We start from the raw sequence: 25,819 nt of genomic DNA, 5'->3' as shown, positions 1-25,819 counted from the left end.
CCACTGGATTCAAGCAAGCCTGGCTGAAGACGGCTGAAATGCCAGAATCCGGTCCTAGGAAGCTTGTTTCCGGTCCAGGGAAGACATGGTTGGCAGTTCGGGCTTGACTGTTCCCATGAGGCACAGGGTCAGACTGATTTGCATATGGCCATGTCTGAACTAGGGTGGCAGAGTGGGCTAAAGAACGGTGGTGGATTAAACCCAGATCAGTTGACTGGGGGTGAGTGCTTGCAATGTTCAACACTCCGTCCATCAGTTCCTTTGGTTTTGCTTTGTTCGCCATAAGTTGGCAGGGTATGCTCAGACGTGAGTCCCTTGCTCACTTTGCCACTGGATTCAAGCAAGCCTGGCTGAAGACGGCTGAAATGCCAGAATCCGGTCCTAGGAAGCTTGTTTCCGGGCCAGGGAAGACATGGCTTGGCAGTACGGGCTGGACTGTTCCCATGAGGCACAGGGTCAGACTGATTTGCATATGGCCATGTCTGAACTGGGGTGGCAGAGTGGGCTAAAGAACGGTGGTGGATTAAACCCAGATCAGTTGACCGGGGGTGAGTGCTTGCAATGTTCAACACTCTGTCCATCATTTCCTTTAGTTTTGCTTTGTTCGCCATAAGTTGGCAGGGTATGCTCAGACGTGAGTCCCTTGCTCACTTTGCCACTGGATTCAAGCAAGCCTGGCTGAAGACGGCTGAAATGCCAGAAACCGGTCCTAGGAAGCTTGTTTCCAGTCCAGGGAAGACATGGCTTGGCAGTTCAGGCTGGACTATTCCCATGAGGCACAGGGTCAGACTGATTTGCATATGGCCATTTCTGAACTGGGGTGGCAGAGTGGGCTAAAAAACGGTGGTGGATTAAACCCAGATCAGTTGACTGGGGGTGAGTGCTTGCAATGTTCAACACTCCGTCCATCATTTCCTTTGGTTTTGCTTTGTTTGCCATAAGTTGGCAGGGTATGCTCAGACGTGAGTCCCTTGCTCACCTTGCCACTGGATTCAAGCAAGCCTGGCTGAAGACGGCTGAAATGCCAGAAACCAGTCCTAGGAAGCTTGTTTCCGGTCCAGGGAAGACATGGCTTGGCAGTTCAGGCTGGACTGTTCCCATGAGACACGGTCAGACTGATTTGCATATGGCCATGTCTGAACTGGGGTGGCAGGGTGGGCTAAAGAACGGTGGTGGATTAAACCCAGATCAGTTGACTGGGGGTGAGTGCTTGCAATGTTCAACCTCCGTCCATCATTTCCTTTGGTTTTGCTTTTTTCGCCATAAGTTGGCAGGGTATGCTCAGACGTGAGTCCCTTGCTCACTTTGCCACTGGATTCAAGCAATCCTGGCTGAAGATGGCTGAAATGCCAGAAACCGGTCCTAGGAAGCTTGTTTCCGGTCCAGGGAAGACGTGGCTTGGCAGTTCGGGCTGGACTGTTCCCATGAGGCACAGGGTCAGACTGATTTGCATTTGGCCATGTCTGAACTGGGGTGGCAGAGTGGGCTAAAGAACGGTGGTGGATAAAACCCAGATCAGTTGACTGGGGGTGAGTGCTTGCAATGTTCAACACTCCGTCCATCATTTCCTTTGGTTTTGCTTTGTTCACCATAAGTTGGCAGGGTATGCTCAGACGTGAGTCCCTTGTTCACTTTGCCACTGGATTCAAGCAAGCCTGGCTGAAGACAGCTGAAATGCTAGAAACCGGTCCTAGGAAGCTTGTTTCCGGTCCAGGGAAGACATGGCTTGGCAGTTCGGGCTGGACTGTTCCCATGAGGCACAGGGTCAGACTGATTTGCATTTGGCCATGTCTGAACTGGGGTGGCAGAGTGGGCTAAAGAACGGTGGTGGATAAAACCCAGATCAGTTGACTGGGGGTGAGTGCTTGCAATGTTCAACACTCCGTCCATCATTTCCTTTGGTTTTGCTTTGTTCACCATAAGTTGGCAGGGTATGCTCAGGCGTGAGTCCCTTGCTCACTTTGCCACTGGATTCAAGCAATCCAGGCTGAAGATGGCTGAAATGCCAGAAACCGGTCCTAGGAAGCTTGTTTCCGGTCCAGGGAAGACGTGGCTTGGCAGTTCGGGCTGGACTGTTCCCATGAGGCACAGGGTCAGACTGATTTGCATTTGGCCATGTCTGAACTGGGGTGGCAGAGTGGGCTAAAGAACGGTGGTGGATAAAACCCAGATCAGTTGACTGGGGGTGAGTGCTTGCAATGTTCAACACTCCGTCCATCATTTCCTTTGGTTTTTGCTTTGTTCGCCATAAGATGGCAGGGTATGCTCAGACATGAGTCCCTTGCTCACTTTGCCACTGGATTCAAGCAAGCCTGGCTGAAGACGGCTGAAATGCCAGAAACCGGTCCTCGGAAGCTTGTTTCCGGTCCAGGGAAGACATGGCTTGGAAGTTCGGGCTGGACTGTTCCCATGAGGCACAGGGTCAGACTGATTTGCATATGGCCATGTCTGAACTGGGGTGGCAGAGTGGGCTAAAGAACGGTGGTGGATTAAACCCAGATCAGTTGACTGGGGGTGAGTGCTTGCAATGTTCAACACTCCGTCCATCATTTCCTTTGGTTTTGCACCGGTAAAAGGGGCCCACAGGAGCAACATGAGAAGTAATTGTATCATACACGATGCTCTGTCGATAATAGAGTTGGGTAGCCCACAGACACACAATCCAACCTGGTCTCCCATCAACGAAGCAAAGCTTAATCTGATCTCTAAGTCAAATGAACTTAATATAGAACTTCAAACACCACCAACACCCCCAACAGCAACACCAACCTGATTAGAACCAGTATCAGGACACGAGACCGGTGACTCAGAACAGTACTCTAATCTCGAAAGGAATGAGAGGAACTGCTGGCTACCAGCAGAGCCCATGACTAACTCCCAAGATTTCAAAGCACAGGAGCGTCTGGAGGCAAGAGGGAACCAGGGGATGGAGGATCCAACATTAGGGAATGAACCCAGAAGTCTAATCAAGAAACAGCAAACATTAAACTCTGAAAGTACATGGGCAAGTTTACTCAAAACAGTGCAACTCTTTGTGAGAGCCCTCCACTATCAATCAGACAAAATGGACACTCAGTTAACCTTACTGAACACCCTGGCAGTTTTTGATGTAGCGATCGATGGGAAACTAGGAGCTCTAAATACCTTCCTCCAAAACACACAGGGATACACTCAAGACAGCAAATAGAGCTGTGGGTGCAGCCTAATGGTCGACAAATTAGCCTCCCTTCCCTCAATGTTGAGCAACCTGTGCATGCAGATTAAAAATGCAGCCCAGAGACCAGATAAGCCCCACCCAGAGGAGTAATCCTATATAGTAATACAAAATAGCACGACTACACATTTTGCAGGGAGCTTGGACCAAAAGCTTCCCCCCCCCAAAAACAGCAGCAAAACGTGAACTTACAAATGATGGATGTAATAAATTAACAATACAGGATCTGGCAATCGGGCCCACTCTGAGGTCCGGGACAGAGCCAGACTCCCAAGTAAAAAAATTAAATGACAATTCAAAAGCAAAACAAAAACGTGCCCAAAGGAGGAAAGACCAGAACCAAAAGTTCATCTCAAACCAGAAAGATATTGCTCACCTATTCAGGCTGACACCCCCTGAGATGCGAGAATATACAAATCAACAAATTACAATTGCAGCGGAAGCACAGAATAAAAACCCCATGCCCGCTGAAAAGGGGGTAAATCTCAAATCTAATTAACAAACTACCACTCTAGGGACATCACAGAATCTAAAGCAGGCTGGAGATTAATCTAAATATTCATCCAACTACAATAACCTCGAAAAAGAGGTAGAAGCCTCTGGCCAAACCACCAGCAGAACAAAGGCAAAAACAAATCCACTGCATTGCCTACTAAGTTCAACAACAGCACCATTAGAATATCAAGGGGTCGAGCACCTCAAGTTGTCTCAGCCACATTTACCAGTATATCTAAACTTCATTTAGACCTTAGGGAGCCTCAACCCACAATGGCAATTAAACCCTCAACTGACCCCGCCACATCATCAATCAGGGACGAGCAACCAGTAACTTCGATCCCGCCAAAGCTAGGCTGGCCCAGCCATAGGACATTCTCAACAAGAAAAAAGGATCAACATTGGACCCACTGCAAATAAAAATCAGTGAGAACGGTGCAGGGCTGTCGCTGAAGATCCGCCAACATCAGACAAACCAAGAAATAACAACTATCACTCTACTACCAATCAGCCCGCGGCTCCAATAGCTTGCGACTCAAACGAGGGTGGAAACACCCTCATATTTGTACCAGAATATAGATCAAAAGGTCCATATGACATACTAAACCAAGGAAACATCCTCCGCCTAATGTCGCACATACCAACTCTGACAGATTTTACTACCATAGACCTGTACTCTCTAGAATTCATTTATCCTAAAGAACCCCGTAGGGAGAGGATACAAAAACCACATGAAGAGAGTCAAAGTCAAAGTCAAAGTTTGCTTTATTCGGTTAAAATTTTAAAACCATCAAAGCACAGGACAGAAATTCATCTATTGCACAAAAAACACTCTTAGAAAGCTCCGTATTTAAAGATTGGGGGATAAACATCATCTCTGTCATCGCACCTGGCTATCGTGTCCCGCTGACTCTGGAGCACACGGATAAAGCATCGATGGCTCAAAAAACATTGAAAGATCTGTATTAAAAGGTGCAAGAGGGCACTCTCCAACCACAAATGAGCATCCACAGGAAACATACAGAATTCGTCCAGAATCTGTACATCAAGCGGACCGTCATAAGCACCTGAGATGGTTCTCAAGGTCAATCAATAACCAAGAAAGCAACAATTGACAAGGCAGCCATCAGCCCCACTAAAAGGAGAAACCAATCTATTGCGGATATGTTCATGGAATATTAATGGACTGTCCAGCAGCAAGATGACAGACTTGGACTTCATCCACTATCAAAGGACATTTCACATCATCGCACTGCAGGAGACATGGCGGATTGATCCACCACATTCACAAGGATACCTACTTTTTTTGCACAAGGTGTTAAGGGGGCAAGATACGGACACCTGCAGGGAGGCCTTGCAATTTATGTTACCAACACAAGTACAACCTCAGCCCGTTCAGTTGGCTTGACAACACCAGAAACTATTGCAATAAAAATATCTGCACCGAGGGTGTTACCGGGGAACGGGAGCAGGGATATGGTAATAATAAACACCTATATACACATGAACAGGAAAATTAAGGAAGTGAAACAACTGACTGACTTCTTAGAGTCATGCATAAGCGAGGTAAACACAGCAGACGTGATACTCACTGGGGACCTTAACCAACATCTAATAGGGTCATAGACTGCTGATGAGGTGTTGGTACAAAACTTGATATGGAACATCCCATTGCAGTGGAAGAGTCCATTAGGTCATCCTACAAAAACTGGCCAGCGACTTTTAGAGGACCATGAACACCTCAACTTTAGAGCAGAAAATGACAGAACCACAGGCGACAACCCCTCTGCAATTACTCACTACTCTTCAACCAAAAACTTGACATTAGATTACACCTTTGTGTCCCTAACTCTGTTTAATTAAATTGCTCCATTCAACATGGGCAACAAAGCGGAAAGTTATCATCACCCCCAGGAAATCACAATCCGCACGAATACGCCTAGGATCGAGAAATCTCACGTCCTACAAGGAGAGAACTTTACAATCAATTATAGGAAAATCAAAGATGTGCAAGCATCACAAGGGAGCTTTTTGCAAACTGCGACACTTCTATTTGAAGCACAGTGGGGAGTAACGAAAAAGAGAAATGGGCGAACTTTACAGCTTCAATGGCAGAGTCTTTTGCCGCCCCAATTAAACTAAGAGCACACACCAGTTACAATAGCGTGAATAATTTCACAAAAGTGCAAAAAATCAAGCTAAGGTGCCAAAAAACACAATTTATCACACACTGCGATACCTTCGATGAAATCCAACTGACACCACACCCTTAGTCTCTTTACGACCCCAGAAAGCTCAGCTAAAACAAGTAATATCGGCGGCCAAGAGAGCCTTGGAGGAAGCGGTCTGGGCAAAACTGTATGACAACATCAAACAGAGTGACAGTGCAAGATTTTGGAGGACAATAAATCGACTCACTCGCTCCGCACATGAGGGATTATCATCTAACATATCAGAAGAAGATTTGGCTACTTATCTTAGAAACCACTTTAAGCAAGATGACAACTCACCATCCACAGGACCAAGGACTATAGTAATTTCGAGAACAGCCCCACTCGAGATCTGGCATGAAGAGGGGAGCTCTAAAGTACCCCAAGGGGAAGAAGGCAAAATGCCAGAGACTCCACACATAAGTGACCACTCTAAAGAAAGCAAACGACAAATAGGAAAGTGAAGGAGAGAAAGGGCACCGGGCCGTAACGGAGTCCCGCCGGTACTCTACAAACAAGATGTAGATTACTGGGCAAAACACTCAGTCCTCTCTTTACTGAACTAAGGCAGACTGGCCTACTACCCCCCTCTTGGAGGGCTTCGATAATTTTTGCCAATCTTTAAGTCAGGAGACAAATCCCTGCCAAAAAACTATCGCTTAGTAGCTCTCTTGGATAATGAGGCTAAATATTTGGCAGGAACACTTGTAGATTAGCTCTAATTGTGGGCCGAAGGTAATTCAATTATCCCTTTAAATCAGACCGGCTTTTCTAAGTCTGTTGGAACAGTAACAAACATCATGACCATGGCTTTGCTAATCAAGAAAGCAGAAACAACAAAAATGCCATTACATCTTTGCTTCATCGACTACAGGGTCCCCTTTGACCATGTAAACCGCAACAAACTGTGGGCAAAACTGGCCAAATGGGGCATACCACAGCCACTGCTTAGCTTGCTAATCAATCTGCACATAGACACCTGGATCCAAATAAAACTGGGAGATGTATCAACCCTGTCAAGACATATACCAACAACGAAGGGGCTCAAGCAAGGTTGTGTATTGGCACAACCCTGTTTAACCTGTTCCTTGCAGTCCTCGTTCCGACATTAAATGTCAGCAACTCACATGCCACAAGATTAGTGAAATTAGCACTACCATCCCTTCTTTATGCAGATGAATTTTAATTAGCCAGACGAAGGTGGGTTTACAGCATCTTCTTACTACCACACATGAATACTCTGAAACCAACTGCTTGAGTATCAACCTGGAGAAAACTAAGACTACGACAATCAAGAAGAATTTAAAGAAATCATCGACCTGGTACTGGGGAAACACACATATTGAATCTATATTAGAATACAAATATGTAGGAGTGGTTATCAACAAGGGAGGCCACTGCCCAGATGGACTCAATCAGGAGGAAGGGCACAGCCCTGGCAGTTTCACTAAGAATTCTTAACTCTTAAATTGAGCGGCCTTTTGCTTCTTCCCCTAGCCCAAGTCATACGGGCAAAACATTTACCAACAATCGCCTATGGCAGTGAGGCACAGAGGGGCAGGGACTCTAAATTATTGGATAGCACAGCGTACCAAATTATTTTTGGCCTGCCAAAATATACCTCGCCTGCACAGATCAAGCTAGAGTTCAGTGTTCAAAAACAGGTCCTGGCAAGACAGGGAGCACATATCATCTTTTGGGACAATGTACAAAAATCTGGTTTAGGAACTCTTTTCTGTTTGAAAAGCTTTATTCAAGAAAATGTCAGTACAAAGATATCAGCAGAGGGTTAAGAAATAAGTAAATAGAAGCATAATAACAGGAACAAGCTAATATCCTAAAGAAACGGGCAAAAGCATTTTATACAGCTTTAAGGGAAAAGGGGAAAGAAAGGAAGGGAAAAAGAAATAAAAAGGAGGAGAAAAAGGGAAAATGTCAACAACATATTGTGAAAGTAGAAAAGTCTGTCTGAAGAGCAAGTGCTGTAAGCAAATCAATAATCAAATACAATCAAGAAGAACAATATATAATAATAAACACATCGTAGACAAGGGCTATAATAAAAAGAAAAGGCAATAACCTCAAGGTGGTTCAAAATTTTCGGAAGTGACACGTGATACCTTCTTCCGAACCATCTTATCTAAATATGAGGTAAGAGGTAACCAGAAGAGATACCTATTATGTGTAGATTACATGAGGTTGCAAAAGCAATATCAAGCCTATGAAAGTGACATAGAGAATTCCACCAGTAACGGATGGAAAGTTTTGTGAGGGATTTCCAATTGGAGGATAAGTGTTGAAATGCGAGAGCAAGCATAAGGTCAAAAAGACCGTGAGAGTGTGAAGGAAGATCTAAAGAGTCAGATAAACTGCCCAGAAAAAGGGTAGAAATCGAGTACTGGGACGAGAGTGTGAAAATACGAGAAATGTATAGCCAGACATTATTCCAGAAGTGAGAATCAGAAGGACACAAGAATAAAAGATGAAAAAGGTTAGCATTAGGGGCAGTACATGTCCAACACTTAGACTCCGAAGAAGGAGAAAAACGAGCTAGAGAAAGTGGAGAGAAATATAATCTGTGAGACATGTAAAACAAAGATTGAGTGAGGGAAGCAGAACGAGAAATTTTCAAAGACCTGGACCAAAGTTTATCCCATAGAGCAACGGACCAAACACATCCCAAGTCCGCCTCCCAAGAGAGCTCCGTTTTAGACTTGAGGCGATCTGGATTGGGCGATAAAAAGAATTTGTAAATAAGAGAGGCTTTGGGAAGGGTTGAAAGAATTTTGAGAAGAGGGGCATGGGGCACGGAGGAAGGGGAAGAAGGAAGAGAGTAAAAAATATCAAGGATAAGTGAGATCAGAGTAACAAATTTTTGCAAAAAGGAACGAGGACAACCATAGGACATCTGAAATTGGGGAAAGGAACCAGGAGATGTCCCATCAAAAAACTGGTGAACCCATATGATACCCTTAGATCTCCAAGAATTCCAGAAAATGGGTCTGTTATTAATAAGGATGAGTGAGTTATACCAAACCGTTGAAGCTAAAAAAGAGTCCCGAGTAATAGGTGCAGAATGGAAAATAGGCTTTAAAAGAGAAAAAGTATGTTTAAATAAAGGAAATGACATATGCGGAGCCTTATCAGACAAGTGTAAAAATTCTCCAAAAGAGAACGGTAACAACAATGTTTGTTCAATGTGCAACCAAAGAGGAGCAAAAGGAGAAGGAACTGCCGCAAACCATCTAGACGCCTGACGAAGAGAAAATGACTTATGGTAGAGACGAAAGTCTGGAAAGTTGACACCACCATTGGACTTGGGTTTACGAAGCTGTGTTAAAGAAATTCTAGATTTCTTGTTGTTCCAAAGAAATTTTGACAAACAAGAGTCAATGCGTTTAAAATAAATTGCGGAAATATGAATAGGTAACATGGAGAAAATGTAAATTAAAATGGGTGCTATCATCATCTTAATTGAATCCATTCGCCCCCACCAAGATAGAAAGAGAGGGTTCCAGGAGGAAAACAATCGCTCAATACGGGATAAAGCCGCAGACATGTTTAGGGAGATTGACGAGGGAATAGAGTTGGAAAACCATACTCCCAAATATTTAATTTTGGAGCTATTCCAAGCAAATCCAGTAGAAGAAAAGGCATGAGGAGTGCAAAATTTTGTAAGAGGAAGTATTTCAGTTTTATCCGAATTGATTTTATATCCCGAGACCTGTGAGAAAGAGTCAAACTCAGCTAGCAGAGAGGGAATAGAAGTGTCTGGAGCAGAGATGAATAGAAGAATATCATCTGCATACGCAGAAAGCTTCAACTGATCAGTACCATAAGGAAAACCTGAAATGGAGGTATTGTTACGGATAGAGGACAAAAAGGGTTCAAGCGTGAGAACAAAGAGTAAAGGAGATTAGGGGCAACCCTGGCGAACGCCTCACTGAAGAGGAAAATATGAGGAAACTTAAATGTAAATTGATACTTGTATAGCGCACTACTCACCCGCAAGGGTCTCAAGGCGCTTGTACGAATACCGCTGTGGAACCCATCCTGGCTTTCCCTGTGAGGCGTCCACTCCTGGGCACCCCCAAGGTGGAGGCCAGGCATCCTTAGCGTTGTGGGGGCCGTTGTGGAGATTAAGCAAGCTATTGCCCAACGTTGCAGAGTGGGACTCCATGATTGGAATGGCACCGAGGCGAGAATTATCAGGTCCGTGGAATTTTGAGCCCAAGACCCGCCGAGGCGGGGAATTGAACCCTGGTCCCGGGCTAGACCTCTGCATCAGGGTCTGCCGCTCTAATCATTGAGCCACACTTGACCATTAACTAAAACTGCAGCTTTAGGGGAAGAATACAACAAAGAAATAAGAGAGATAAAATGAGGACCAAAACCATGCCAACGCACTGACGCAAATAGAAAAGACCAATCAACCCGATCAAAGGCTTTCTCTGCGTCGACAGAAATAGCCGCTAAGGGGATAGAAAGAGAAGAAACCTTATTTAAAACATTAAGGAAGAGGCGAGAATTATCCGAGGTAAGTCGACCCCTAACAAAGCCACATTGTTCCTTACCAATGAGATGGGGCAATAGAGGATCTAAGCGTAAAGCCAATACTTTAGCAAACAGCTTATAGTCCACATTTACTAAAGAGATCGGACGATAATTCTTGCAGAATTTGGGATCACGACCATCCTTGGGAATAAGACATATGGTAGCTTCTCGAAATGTACCTTCTGCCTTACCCAACAGATAAAACGATTGAAAGAGAGAAAGAAGTTTGGGAAGTAAAAGATCAGAAAAGTGGGAGTAGAATTCAACAGAAAAACCATCAGGGCCTGGAGTTTTACCCTTGGTGAGAGTCTTCAAAGCTGCAGAAAGCTCATGTAAAAAAAGATCAACTTACAGGTCCGGGAAACTAAGATGAGACACCGAAGGTTTAGGAAGGCTGTCAAAATAAGCTTGGATAAGGGTGGGAGAGGGAGAAGATTCCGGTGTGTAAAGAGTACGATAAAAAAGCTGAAACTGGTCAAGAATATCCTGAGACTTATGCAATAAAGTGTTGTCCGAAGAATGAATAGAATCAATGAAAGAGCGTTCCTTGCGTGACTTGAGATAATTAGCAAGAAGCTTCCCTGCCTTGTTACGACCACCATAATAACGAGCACTACTACGAAGAAGCATCGACGAAGCATTATCCGTAGTAGATTTATTGAATTCAAGCTTGGCACGGATAAGCTCCGGAAAAATAGAATTATTAGGGGAAGAATAGAACCTATGTTCTAAGGATTTAATCTGAGCAAGAGTAGATTTCTGCTTATGAAGAAAACGTTTCTTCTTTTGGGAGACAAAATCAATAACAAACCCTCGAGCTGTAGCCTTAAAGGAGTCCCAAAGAAGGTGAGGGGAGATATCAGAAGTGTCGTTTAACAGGAAGAACTCTATGGCAAAGGCACGAAAAGAAGAGGAGAAAAACGAATCATTAAGAAGAGAGTTGTTAAATCGCCAACGAGAGGGCTTGGGATGCGGAGGGAGGAGGTCAAGGTCCGTAACAATAGGAGCATGGTCCGAGATAAGTATAGGTTCAATAGAGGAAGAAAGCAAGTTTTGTGATAAGGAGAGAGAAAGAAAAATATAGTCGAGACGAGAGAAAGATGAGTGAGGAGGAGAAAAGAAAGAGAAGTCAAGAATGTCAGGATGAGAGAGTCTCCAAGAGTCAGTGAGACATGCTTGAGAAATAGTGTCTAGAAACTGTTTGTGAGGTTTGTGAGGTACAAACCGAACTTTCGATTTTCGGTCAAGAAAGAGATCTACAATCTGGTTACAGTCACCACCTAGAATGAAGAGGTCATCTTTATGCTGAATACATTTGCTCGTAATTAAAGGCCAGAAAAATAAATCAGTTTGTGTAGGGCCATAAACATTAAGTACAGTCAGGGGAATAGAATTGATTGATAGCTTAGCTAATATCCATCTACCATCAGAGTCTTTTTTTTGTAACAAAACCTTACATTTTAACTTTTTATGACACAAAATAACAACACCATTCTTCTTATTGGTAGAAGGAGAAAATAAAACCGTACCCACCCATCCACGTTTTAACTTGAGAGACTCAGCCTCAGAGAGGTGAGTCTCTTGTAAGTTAACTATGTCAGGACTATATGAGGAGAGATGGGAGAGGATCCTCTGATGCTTAATGGGATTATTAAAGCCTTTAACATTCCAGGAAATTACTCTGAATTAGAACACTGGAGAACATGAAAAGGAACAATGCTTACATCGACAGATAGAAGGAGAGATAATGACAAAAAGTGGAAAAGAATAGAAGCTAGATAAGAAGGTTGAATGAAAATAGATGAACAGAAGAATAAAAAGGTAAAAATTGAAACATAATCACTAAAAAGAGAGGAGAATAGGATAAACAGAATAAAAAGAAAAAGAAATGATAAGTGGAGCAGAGGTAAAGGGAAAAGAAGGGGAGGGTAAACAGAGAAAAATACAAGAAGAGACAGCACAAATCCAAAAAGGACGACTGAAGATAACATACCTAAAGGGAACATGAGGAGGACAATGGGGCAATGGAGAGACGAAACAAGAATGACCTTCCGGGACCAGGAACCATCATACCGCATCAGGATGGGAGAGAAGAGGGCGAACCATATAAGGGAGTAGTAGGGGAGGACATCAATCGATCTGGATAAGAAAAACAAGTATGAGAAACGCTATAATGACAAGACAAGCCATAAAACAGATAAAAATGGTAGTGAGAACGGCGCATAAGAGGGATTGTAAAAGAATGAGAATCAGCAAAATGGCAATAAACAAGAAAAAGCATCATATAGAAAGTCTCAAAAGGTAGACAAAAGGTGAATTAACAATATAATAAAACAAAAGCAATGTAAAAACATTATCAGAGAAAACCTGCAAGAAAAAAGAGAGTTAAACAGTCAACCACAAGCAGAAGTAGAAGTATCCATGCCAGCGTTAGTCTGAATATGAATAAAGTTTTTAAGTTCAGCAGGATCTTGAAAGGACCAAGTTTGATTCTGATGAGTGACTTTGAAGGTGCAGGGGTGAAATAGACCATATCTGGCACCAAGAGAGCGTAGACGGGCGCGAAGGCTCAAAAACTCTTTCCTTCTTGCTGCAGTAACGGCAGAAACATCCTGAGAGAAAAAAACCCTCTGACCCAACCAGGAGACTTGGCGTTTGGAGCGAGCCGCAGAGAGGACAAGAAGTAAATCTGTAAATTTCAAAAAGAGAATAATGACTCCTCGAGGTTTAGTTGAAGCTGATGAGCGAGGACCAAGTCTGTGAGCTCGTTGGATAGTAAGAGAGGTGGCAGCAGGCATGTCCAACAGCTTCAGGAGGAAGGAGGAGAAAAACAAAACAGGATTGTCTCCCTCCAAAGATTCAGGCAGACCATAAATGCGTAAGTTATTCCTCCTATTTCTATTTTCCAAATCCTCAGTATGCAGAAAGTGATAATGGAGAAGCAGGAATACTTCTCCAACCTTACCAGTTCACTTACCTCCTCTAGGGAGCTTTTTAAAATTGCTGATTCGCTGTGCTCCCTCCAACTTCCAGACCCCGTAGTTAGCTCTCAACGTCTCTGTGACGACATTGCAGACTTTTTTCACACAAAAATCTTTGATATTCATACTTCCTTGGAAGTACAACGTCTCTCCTTGGCAGAAAATCTCCCTCCAGGCATAAGCTCTTTTGAGACACTGGATATAGTCCCTTCCAGCCTCCTTTCTGTTTTTCCTTCTATGTCTCTGGAGGGTCTGAATCTTCTTCTAGACAAGATGAAATCCTCCTCTCCACTAGATCCATTGCCTCTCAAAAAGCTAAAAGAGTGTAGGAACAGCCTCCTTCCTCCCCTACTTGAGGTGATGAACAAGGCAATTGTTCAAGGTATTTTTCCATCAATATGGAAGAAGGCCATTGTGAAGCCGCTTCTTAAGAAGCCCTCACTCGATCCTGGCCTCTTGAAAAATGTTAGACCTATCTCTCTGCTCCCTGCACCCGCTAAAATTCTAGAAGCACACCTGAATCGCCATTTATCCTCTTTTCTTGAAGCTTCGGAGTATCTTGACATTACCCAGCATGGATTTCGAAAACATCACAGCACAGAATCTGCCCTCACCTCTGTAGTCGACAACATCCGACGCAAGGTTGATGTTGGACAAACTACTGTTCTAGTGCTACTGGACCTCACAGCCGCATTCGACACTCTGTCTCCTGCCATTCTAACATCTCGGCTTAGGGAGGCAGGTGTCACTGGCTCGGCCCTGAGTCTCCTCAACTCCTTTCTCCTTGATAGGGAACAGAGAGTGATGCTCGGCAACCACCTCTCCCCAGCAAAGTCTCTGCAATGTGGGGTGCCACAGGGGTCGGCATTAAGTCCGACCCTGTTCAACATCTACGTGGCCCCCCTTGCTAGGCTAGTAAGATCGCAGGGGATGGAGGTGGTATCATACGCCGATGACACCCAGATCATGGTTTCACTAACTCAGTCCTCTGTTTTAACATCTGCCTTTAGCTTCAGGTCCTGTATGCAACATGTTGCAGATTGGATGGTTACCAACTCCCTGAAGCTAAATGGCGACAAGACTGAGGTCCTGATCTTTGGGAAGGACCAAGATATCTGGTCGAGTGAGTGGTGGCCCTCTTCTCTTGGCACCTGCCCCACTCCCTCTCAATCTGCCAGAAATCTGGGTGTAGTGTTTGATACCTCACTCTCGATGTCCTTACAGGTGAATCGGACTGTTTCGACCTGCTGGGGCGTGATCAGGACGCTCAACAGAATTCGCAGCTATTTGTCTCTTCAAGCACGCAAGCAGATTGCAGTCGCCCTTGTTGGTTCCAGGTTAGACTATTGCAATTCTCTCTACATGGAATCCAACAAAGGCCTTATACATTGACTGCAAATCGTGCAGAACGCTGCTGCACGTTTTGTCCTGGATCTTTCCAGGTCCTCTTCTGCTACTGCTGCGAGGAGAGACCTCCATTGGCTGCCTATTCAGCACAGAATCTAATTTAAAATTCTCTGTCTGACCTATAGAGCACTCGAGGATGGATCTAAAGGCGCTATCAGCTCCCTGCTTACCCGTTACCACCCTACAAGGTGTCTGTGCTCTTCAGGACTATTCCAACTTGTTGTCCCTCGCTTTAAGCTCACTAGATGGGGAGCCAGGGCTTTTTCAGTCGTTGCTCCACAACTTTGGAACATCTTGCCGACAGAGTTAAAGACCTTACCCTCTTTAGCGCTGTTTAAAAAGGCCCTAAAAACGTGGTGCTTTTCTAGAGCCTACACAGGTTGAGCTGCAGGGGCTTTTGTCATGAGTTGGATTTAGAATTAGGCGCCTTGACGCCCATTGGGCTATGTTTGCGCACGATAAGATCCCTTTTATTATTATTATTTTTTTGTTGCTGGAGGGCAAGAACGGACTTTTCCAGAGAGGAGATACGCTGAGAATTGACTTGGATCTCTGAAACCTGATGCTCAACAGAAAAGACTCTATTGTCCATGGTCGACCATTTCGCTTCAAGAAGTTGCATTTTATTATTGGTCTCCTCAACAAACGGTCGTAAAGCACGTATCTCCTCTAGGAGAAGTTCCAAGGAGATAGGAGATGCCGATTTATCCAGCGGGGGAGAGTCTTGTTTCAGGCGCTTAGATGACGTGGTAGGAGGAGAGGACTTACTTGAAGTTGACTGAGAGGAGGAAGGACGATTAGAAGCTGGTGACGCCATTTGATCCGTGATAGAAGAAGAGTCATCTATTGAGGAAGATGAAGGTGGTACTGAAGGAGAACTCTTCGAGGGCACAAAAACGAACTTTGGATTGCGTAATTTGCCCATGGATACTTGAATAGAGAGAAAATAGACTAGGTGGAGGAGGTATTGCAGCGCAAGCAGATGCACAAACCTGACTAAAGCACGCAGACTCCCAGCAGGAACAATTAGGTGTAACATGCAGGATCCACACTATGGGAGATGAAGGCGCGCAGTATAGAGAATTGCAAGTATGGAAATGAAAGAACTCCTCCAGACAGGTACTTTAGCCTTGTATAAACATATCTTAAATCGCAGAGTTGGAAAGGTATAACACAGCAAAACAACAAGAACTGTGCACTGAGTTGTCTAACTAAGAAAAGACATGTTAGAAAAGCAGGAGTCATCAGAAAGGCAGGGGAAGCAACGCAGAAACCAGCATGAATGGAGCACCGGATGTTAGTGGTCTTCTGAACCAGTACCCAAGATGCGCAGCTGGTAGGGTAGTTCAAAGCACAGGCGTTATCCTTCACAACAGTTCAACTGCGCTACGCCACAGTAAAATTCGAAGACTATTGAAACTTGGCGATGTGAATTCAATTCTGGCCAAATCCATAGAGAGCTGTCAGGTGCACAATACTGGCTGCCAGCGCGGATGTCACAACGACTCCCAGTATTTCAAGGAGAAACAAAAGGCTTTCAGAGAAGCTGGCATTAATAAACAGATCCCATGGAGCCAAATGACATATCCCCCTGATGCAGCCACCAGAAAGAAGTCATACAGAATTAGTGGTTAAATAAACATTGCTGAATAGTAGAAATAGCGCCATGTGAAGTTTGACAGCAAGGAAACAAATTCTGTGGCGTTTCAGTAAAATTGCGCAAATGTCACAGCAGGAGAGTCTTTGGTGCAGAGTATATCCATATATGCCCACATTGTGTAAAAAACAACTAAAATCACCTCTCAGGAGCGTTGAGGCAGACGTAACAGATTCAGGGAGCCGTAGTGAGCAATAGTAAAAATATTCCCCTCAGACGTGGTGGCATCGTGAAAATGAGTCGGTACAGACAAAATGGCGGCCGCGCTGAGGCGATCAGTAAATTCGCCGAAAATGATGCATGCAGGCACAAATGAGTGGCCCCCCAGACCTCACCAGGTACACATTACGTTCCGATGCTGGAAATTGCCAGGAGGAACGAGAAAAAATGCAGAAACGCCTCCGTACGGGTAGAAAGCCCGTCTCAGAGCGGCGGAGCTCCGAGGTCAGCCGGCCATTCGAGTCGGCGTCCAAGCCACGCCCCCCCTGGTTTAGGAACTCTTAATCTGTACATGTGGTTAGAGCTACAACAGCTAACATCATCACCAGCCGCAAAATACTTTCAAACAAGTCAGATCAACCTGGGGCTAATTCATCTCTGGTAAATACCTACCAACCACTGCATGTTCAAAAAAATTAGTATGGAAAGCAGTTAAACTTCTGTCATGGATCGAGGACAAAGCTTCCCTATTAAAAAGGACTCACAGCTAGATGACTCTGAGCACCTATTCTACTCCCGCTGCTAAAAAATATCCAGCCCTGGGGTATCGAAATCCAATTTTTAAAATACCGATTAGGCCTGCACTTTCCACATTGGCTGAAGGCCCAAACTGACTCCACCTGCCGCTTATTTGGCACAGCACAGGAGGACCTGCTGCACTTATTCTGCACTTGTAAGGAACTGAAAAATGGAAAAAAAAAAAATGTAAATCGTATTTTAACCAATGAGGCATTCGCACGCGGAGACAAGCTGCGTTGTCCTGTTTCGCACCTGAAGATCCACAGCTAAATTGCCGTTTGATGAAATTCTTGAGACAGGTGGGGAAAAAAATGCCAGAGCTGTGGGAGGAAGCGCTGGCACCAAAACTATCCCCTATACAGCAATAACTTCATCCAAAATGCAAGGCATTTAACAACCACTCAGAAAATGAATCTCCTACTATAAGCAGCAATGGAAATGAACAATTATTTGCGTCAACTAAACATTTATTCATTTTTTTGTTATAATATAACTTTTAGAAAAAAAAATTTGTGGATGCGTTTGTAGCAATGGTTTTAAGTAACTAGGCTGATAAAAATAATCTTGAAACTTGAAACCAGTGGATTGATCTTTTCTGAGCTGCGAATGATCTTTAAGTGTTCTTAAGTGTTCCATTCTTCCTTGTGGTCCTTTTTAGCTATTGATCCTTTGTTTGTTCTATTTATTTTAGATTCAGTTTTAAATATTTTACTCCCCTGTAGACTGGGGGATTGAAGAACCTCCTAACCAGGTGGTTACCGCTTGTCTACAGGTGCGGATGTTCAGTTTTATAAATATTTCTCTCAGAAATGTTTTCCTTTCCGTCAGGAACTTAGGGCATACACAAAGAATGTGAGTTAGAGATTGTTACTTATATTTGCACAGTCGACATTCCTGGTTTTGAAACTGCTCTTTCCAGTTGGGTATAAGATCCTTCGTTTCCCACATGCCAAAGTGGAACTGCATAAATTGATGTTTTATAGTCATTGAATAATTAGCTGATAAGTATTCCTGGGACTGCAATTTTATATATGAATTGATAGCTGTCCAGGCATGGCGTCTTCGTAAGAAGGTGTTCATATATATTGTATGAGACAGATGTTTGGTTGTTGCCTTGATTGCTTCATAAAATACTGCTTTCACAATACTGGCTCTCCAGACTTCTTGTGTGCAAAGTTCCTCAATAGCCTGATTTAGATGGAATACCCAGGAGCCTTTTTGTTGTTCTGTTTGTGCTCCTCAATTTCTTTCCAGCACAGGTAATAAATGGAGCCGCTTTTGGATGCACATACCCTTCAGCATAGTTTAATGTATGTGCCTTTGCTTTGAAATGCTTGGTTTGTCGAACCCAACTCTAATCGAACCTATGCTGGATTGGCTGATTTCGAGATGCTAAACACAGATTTGTACACTCTTGTTTGGATTTTATTTACGGTGAATACTTCACGACCCCTCATCGTTTCCGTGCCATAGGTCACTGTTGTCATTAACTGAGCGCGCATAACAGCTAGCAGATGGCAAAATGACGGGCAGCTCAGTTTCTTTTTTAATAACTTGAAACCATAGATTAGCGATTGAGCTTTTGCCAACATTGCTGCTAACTGCTATTTATAATTTATTTTATGCTCAACGTTAAATCTAAGATATTTGTATGTGTCTTCTACCGCAACTTTTTTCCCTTCCAAAAACCAGGAGAATGTCTTATATTTGGAGTCTACCAGCTGTACTTCTTTTGTCTTTTTCAGGTTTAGTTCTAGCCCTTGTTTGTCCATGTATGTGTTTACGACCTTGATTCTGCGTTGTAATCCTATTGCCGTTTGGCTTAGTAGGACGATGTCATCTGTGTGCTGTAACACTTTTCGCCCTAAGTGGGATGGGTATGCCCAGACGTGGGTCCCTTGCTCACTGTGCCACTGGATTCAAGCTAGCCTGGCTGAAGGAGGGTGATATACCCTGAAACCTGTCCCAGGATGCTTGTTTCCGGTCCAGGGAGAACCTGGCTTGGCAGTTCGGGCTGGACTGTTCCCATGGGGCACAGGGTCAAGACTGATTTGCCTATAGCTGGGTCCAAACTGGGGTGGCGTAGTGGTCAAAAGAACGATGGATTTAACCCAGATCTTTTGACTGGGGGAGAATGTTTGCATTTTCAGCATTCCGTCCATCATTTGTTTGCTGTAACACATCTGTGTACTGAAGGCATCCAATTATCTCTTTGGCCAGAGTTGGATGGTGCCAATTGTCTATCCAGAGTGCTTCAGCAAGGTTGGCATGATATAAGTTAAACTGACTTGGGGCTAGCACACACCCCTGTTTTAATCCGTTACTTGTGTTGCTTGGCAGCCATCTCCAATTTTGACCTGACCCCAGGTTCCTGCATGTAGCTCTATGATTGCCTTCAGTAAGTTGCTTTGGATGCCCCATTTGGCCATTTGTTGCCATAAGTGTCTTCGAGGCACACGGTCAAAGGCGGACTTGTGGTCCACAAAAGAAGCAAAGATCTGCGTGTTCTCATTTTTGGCCTTTTCAGCTAGAAGTGTTAATGCTGTTAGATTCATTAGCGTCCCTGTGCCTGCCCTAAGCCCTGTTTGGATCCAAGGTATGAGCTTGTTGTCTTCTATCTATTTATTAAGATGCTCAAATAGACAGGCTGCATAGAGCTTAGCCTCTACATCTATCAATGCAATGAGCCTATAGTTTGTTGGTATTGAGGGATTCTCGCTTTTAAAAATCGCTTGGAAGATGTTCCCTTTCAAGGACGCTGGGATTCGATTTGTGCGATACAGCTCATTGAAGAGTGGTACGAAATAGTGGGCCCAATATGTTATGTCTTCTTTGAAGAAAGCCTTTGGGATACCTTCAGTCCCTCTGCGCCTTCTGGTTTTCGTTTTTTTATTATTTTTATCAATTGTTCTATGTCCACTACTGCTGCAATATTTATATTGGGGGGGATGATATAATATTCTTTTCATAATCTACATGGTATATCTGGTTTACTGACCTGCCCTCCTTTTAGTTTTCTTCATCAGAGTTGTCTTTTGTTTCTTTGGTCTCTGGTTCTGCATACATTCCTTGGACGTGTGCTTCCCACGTGGCTGTGTTGATCCCCGCTTTTTCTTGTCTGGTCTTCTCAATTGACAGTCCATTTATCAACTGCCCACATTTTTTACTGTTCGGTTGTTTACGTGCCATGAGAAGTTTATTCCACAAGTCGACATGATGTCTTGTTTTTGCTTTCCAACAGTTTTTCTTGTATTGAGTTCTTAGTTTTTGTAATCTAGATTTATCAGTTCTTCGCCCTTGTTTTAACCGCTTTGCAATTATCCTAATTTCTTGCAATATGTGAGATTTTTGCTTGTGCACTTCAGTGCTGTACCAAGGTTGATTTCCGGTGTCCCTATTTCCTGCTGAAGCTGTACCTGAGGGACTGCTTTTTTAGCTGGGAGTTTTTCCAATAAAGTGTTGTTTAACATTTCCCATGCCTTTCGTCGCTCCCCATCTTCTGGTTAAGCATTTTCATGTTTTGTTTTTTATTACTTTTTTGGTCCCAGCACATAAGTAGACCTCAGCCATCAGCTTCTTTATCCCTGTGCCCCGCCATTTCAGCCTTTTTAAGTTGTATGCTTGGGGTGCCAAAATTAATTCCTTGGTTGATGGTATCAAGTCAAACATAAGTTATTCAAATTATTTGGGGAAAGTGGTCACCCTCCGTGCGTGGAGTTAATTGAAATTGACAAGTCTGCAGCATTGTAAATTCGCTTACTGGCTTGTGGTGTATCGTTGAACTTTTACTTCCACTTAAGAATGTAATTAATGCTGGTGAATCCTCTTTAATATTCTCATTCAGGTGCCTTAATCCTAGTTTTTTCAGCTGGATTCTGTATCTGTTCCCACTATGATGGGTTTTCTTCAGTTTTTTACACAGATCTGTGTTGAAGTCTCTGGTGATGATAACCAGCGCCTATTTGTATTGCCTCTGTATTGTTTTTATTATGTCATTCAGGGATTTCATGTGCTCCTCTTTTGTCTCCTTTCTGGGGTGGATATAGACATTTATTAATAAAATTACCGTTGGCGCTATGCTTGCCTTCTGGTTTTCCAACTTGGTGACTAGGATACATTTTAACCCTCGTTCCAGTTTTTCTATTAACCAGTTGAATGTTGTCGAACAAAATGTGGAGAGGCCCACTTTCGATGACTTAATCGCCGTTTCATGATAATCTGTATAGCCTGTGATGTGTATTGGTGTTAGGCGCCGTATTTCCTGCGTCAGGATTATATCAAGGTTTTGGAGGAATGTCACGATATTTTTGTAGCAAATTTTCTAGCTCATGAGTGTTCCAAGAGCATATATTAATACTAGTTTGATCCTCATCTGGACTTTTGCACTTCTTGTTAGGGCTGCGTTATAACTTGATTATTGCAGAGATATGGACCTTCCAGGTTTTTTGCAGGGTTAGTTTTATAATGTTCTTGAGGAATCAAATCCTGGGGGGTCTCCCATAAGTACTTGACAATCGTTAGATTTTCAAAAGTTCTCTGGTTGGGTCCAGCACCGGCTGCTCCCCTTAGGACTGATCCCCCTCTTTCTTTTAAGGGAAGCAGTGGTCCTGGATAGCGTGGGGAGGGGGGGTGTCAATCATTTGTAGCGCTTTCCCCCATGCCTTAAAAGATTGGTAATTTGTCAGTATTTGGTCTACTATCTCCGTTGAGGCCCAATTTGTTACTGTTGCCTCTCTGTTGTTATCGAATGGATGGGGTCTAAATTCGACTGATATTAGGTCGGAAGATTTGATGTAGGCAAGGTCCCTTATTTCTTTAGTCAGTTTTAAGATCATGCCTCTGTTTAAGATATTAAAGGGCCCTCTTGATGTATAATTGGGAATTAGTAGGAGTTTGTTTAGATGGCATCCCTTTTTTGATTGGTACCTCTCTGGGTTGTTCTTCAATAAAGAGTGGGGAACTAGTTGTTGCATGCAATCCTCCGTTTGCCAATAAACTTTCTGCTCTTGTACTGGCTTTACACTTTCTTCATGTTGCACTGGTGTGGATCTCTGGTTCGGATATGCCTTTGGGCGTTCCTTATTCACTAGATACTTTTGTTTTTTCTTTGGTTCTTCACTCTGAGTCCGTAGTTTTCTTCCGGACTTTGTTGTGGGGTATTGAAACGCTTATTCTCCTTTTTTTTCTGCGTGTTGGTATCACTCTCCTGGTAATCTGAGGTGAACTTATCACGAGCTGAGGACACTTGGGGCCATATGTATCATTCCAAATTGCGATCGCAAACACCGAAATCCGCAGAATTTCGTCGTTTGCGATCGCAATTAGGCTCAGTGGTATGTATGAAAGAAAAACTGCCTGGCAAAATAAGGAATCGCAAAATTTGCGATTCCCTATTTTGCGATTGCATTCTACGGAATCGCAAATTGCTATTCCTTACATGAAATGTAAAAAGCACAAAAAAAGTGCAATTTGGTCGTAAGGAATCACAAAATACCACCAACTTCAAGTTGGTGGTAATTTGCGATTTCTCTGAAAAATGCACTTTTTGGCATTTTTCAAAGTGCCATGTGGCGCACATACATGCCCTTAGGACATGTTTGTGTGCCACATGTGCACACATGCACATTTCAGGGGTGCAACAGGGTGTCCTTTTGACACCCTGGTACCCTTAAAATTGCATTCTCAATTTGCGATTCTCTAATTGAGAATCGCAAATTGAGAATGTCTTCCCATTCATTCCTATGGGCCTCTAGGAATTCCTTAATTGTGAATCGCAATTTGCAATTCGTAATTAAGAAATATGTAAGATTTGCAAAATTATTTTCAAATCCTACATACGTAGCGTTTTGCGATTCTCAAATAGCGATTCGCAAAAAATCTCAGTTTGAGAATCGCAAAATCTGAGTTTGATACATATGGTCTTTTTTCTACTACTGAACTAGGTCCTGATTTTGTAGTATTTTCTGTGGATTTGATCTCCGGTGAGTCTACCTGTTGTGTTTTAGGTTCTGGTACCTCCTTATTTAGATTCTTCGCTCCCGATGCTGTATTGTTCCCATGTTGGGAGAATAATTGCCATATATTGTTGAATTTTAATTTCCTTTCTTACGAGCTCTTCTTAACCTTATTTTTTCCCTTTTTTGAGGGTACTATTTCCGCTTCTGCTTTGTCTTTGGCTTTGCATTCTTTTTTTTGGCTTCTTGCGTTGGAATTGACTTGTCGGCTGGGAGTTCTGTCTCTTACTTTCATTGCTTGGTCCTTTTCCAAAGAGGGGGTTTGTTTGATGGAGATGCTGTCCCGGCTTTTTTGGGGCATTTCTAGTATGTTATTTTTATTTATTGATTATTTTGCCTCGTATTCTTAGACTCTTTGCCTCATGAATGGTCTTGCTGCTTGTGATCCTACTTCTTCCATCAATATTTCTGAGAGGATCGATGATAAGACTTGCGAATTGTCGCCTGCCGTTGAGCACTGGCAGTTAACTTGCTGTGTGTACTTATTCTTTTGAGCTCTCATAATCAGGTTGTTTTGTAATTTCTTGTTGATGGCCAATATATGGGCTTCCATGACGTTTAAGAGGTGCACTTGGAGGTCTTGTTTGTCAGCTTGATGGATGATTGCTGATGATATTGTGTCCATTGTAGACTCGAGTGCCCCCCATGTTCTAGATGATACTTTCTCTGCTGAGTCCTGGATTTTATTGTTTATTTTGGGGGAGGATCATCTTCTACATGTTGACTCTTGTTCCTCTAACAAGGCCAGCATGTACTCTGTCTTCCTATGGAGGGTTGATGGAGATATGTTCCCAAAGGCAGGTTGTTTTTTGTCCAATTAACTGATGCTGCTTGCCACAAATGGACTTAAGCTTATTATTGTATTGTCCAACTGAATCCTGGCTTCTCCCTGTGAGGTTAGCAATGGTACCAATGGATGATTGATCAGTAGTTGGCTTGTCTGATGGATGAGCGATGTTGTTTGTAATAGTTTGATTAGGGGATGTTCGTGGGATGCTGGCAGTCCTGGTGGATCCTGTTGGTTTTCTGATATTGTACTCGGGCTGGTATCATCCCAGCTGCTAAGGTTTAAAGAGGAGAGGGAATCTCTTGAAATTAAGGTATAGACTTCTGCTTGTGGTTTAATTGTTACTGGGACTTGCAAGATTGGGTCATTTTCTGTCTCTTCTTGACCGTGACCACTCATCCAATTTGCACAGTCACTTACTGCTGCAGCTTTACTTTCTGCTTCCGGATCTATTTGCAGTATTGTTAGAAAGTCTGTTTTACTTACTGCTTCTGGATCTGTTAGTAAGCTGTTATTTGTAGAGCTTGATTTAGCTGATCTTTTTGTTGTTGGCAAATCTGTTATTTTATACGCTTTATTCAGTGCTGCTGTTTGAGGGGGTGATTTATGCTCCTTTCCATCACCTAGACATACCACTGAGTCTGATAGAGAGTCTTGCTTGGGGGAATCTTGCCTTGCTCTCTTTGTTTGTTTCTTTTTCTCCTGACCTGGAGCCCCTCTATTTTTTCCAGAGTGCATTGTATCCCTTTTCTCTTCGTCCAGATGAAATTGTAATTAGTTTGATTTTTGCTGTTTACTCTATATGTTTTTTAGAGCTCTCCTTTTATAACCTGATTATATCCTTGTAAATGTTTGTTGTAGAGCTTCCCTGCAGGCATATGCTCTTCGTAACTCTCGGGGGCCCGCCTTCTTCAAAACTTCTTTCACCCTGATCTGTTCTTTTCTGGGCTGATAAGTGCTCTGGCGGTGCCCCTCTACAAGGTTACACAATTTCTTTGATCCTTTCTATGCCACTTTTAATGCCACTTTTAATGCTGCTTGATCTTTGTGGAAGTTGTGGTGAGTTAGACTCTCTTCTACCTCAAATTACTCTCTATTTGTCTACTCAACACTTATGCACCACTTTTGCACAAGCCACAGAGACTTGCCACCGCCGGCCGCTTCCGTGCGGTGCTGTTATCACCCATGTCTATTGTGAGCTTGTGCTGCCGTAAAGTGCGCCTAGACATGCCTTGTCTCTTGGGGTGATGGGTAGGGCAGGTGGGGTGTGTTCACTAATTACCTGCACGTGATCTCCTCTAACTGCCCAAATTTACTCTGGTGGGGTGGGTGTGAACAGTCTGCCAGGCCCTGGCTTCTGACATCTGGCCGTTCCCGACTGCTGCCACACTGCTAAATTGCTGCTAATGCCAATTGCACTCTGATGGCCCCTACATTCCTTTATGGGTGGTGGTACCTCACCTGTGGGTCAGGATGACGAGTGGGGTCTCTCATATCTGGTTGTCCCACTCTAGCTGCCAGTTGGCACTGGTGGCCACACCGCTGCTTCTGCCCCTGCGTTAGACTTGTCAGTTCAGTACCGAGCTGTAAGGAGGGGGTTCGGGAGTTAGGCGTGAGGGCCCGAGTGGGAGCTCTTAATACGGTAGCTGCTAGCGCCATGCTCAAGCTCCCTGCCTTGCTCCCAGCTCCGTTCACACTGCAGGCTTGGCTGAGGCAGCTGAGGCAGCTCTCCTGAAGCCAGCTGAAGCAGCTGCAACTCCAT

This window comes from Triturus cristatus, chromosome 5_1, assembly GCF_964204655.1.
Source record: "Triturus cristatus chromosome 5_1, aTriCri1.1, whole genome shotgun sequence".
Taxonomy (NCBI): domain Eukaryota; kingdom Metazoa; phylum Chordata; class Amphibia; order Caudata; family Salamandridae; genus Triturus; species Triturus cristatus.
This window is presented reverse-complemented; position numbering follows the sequence as displayed.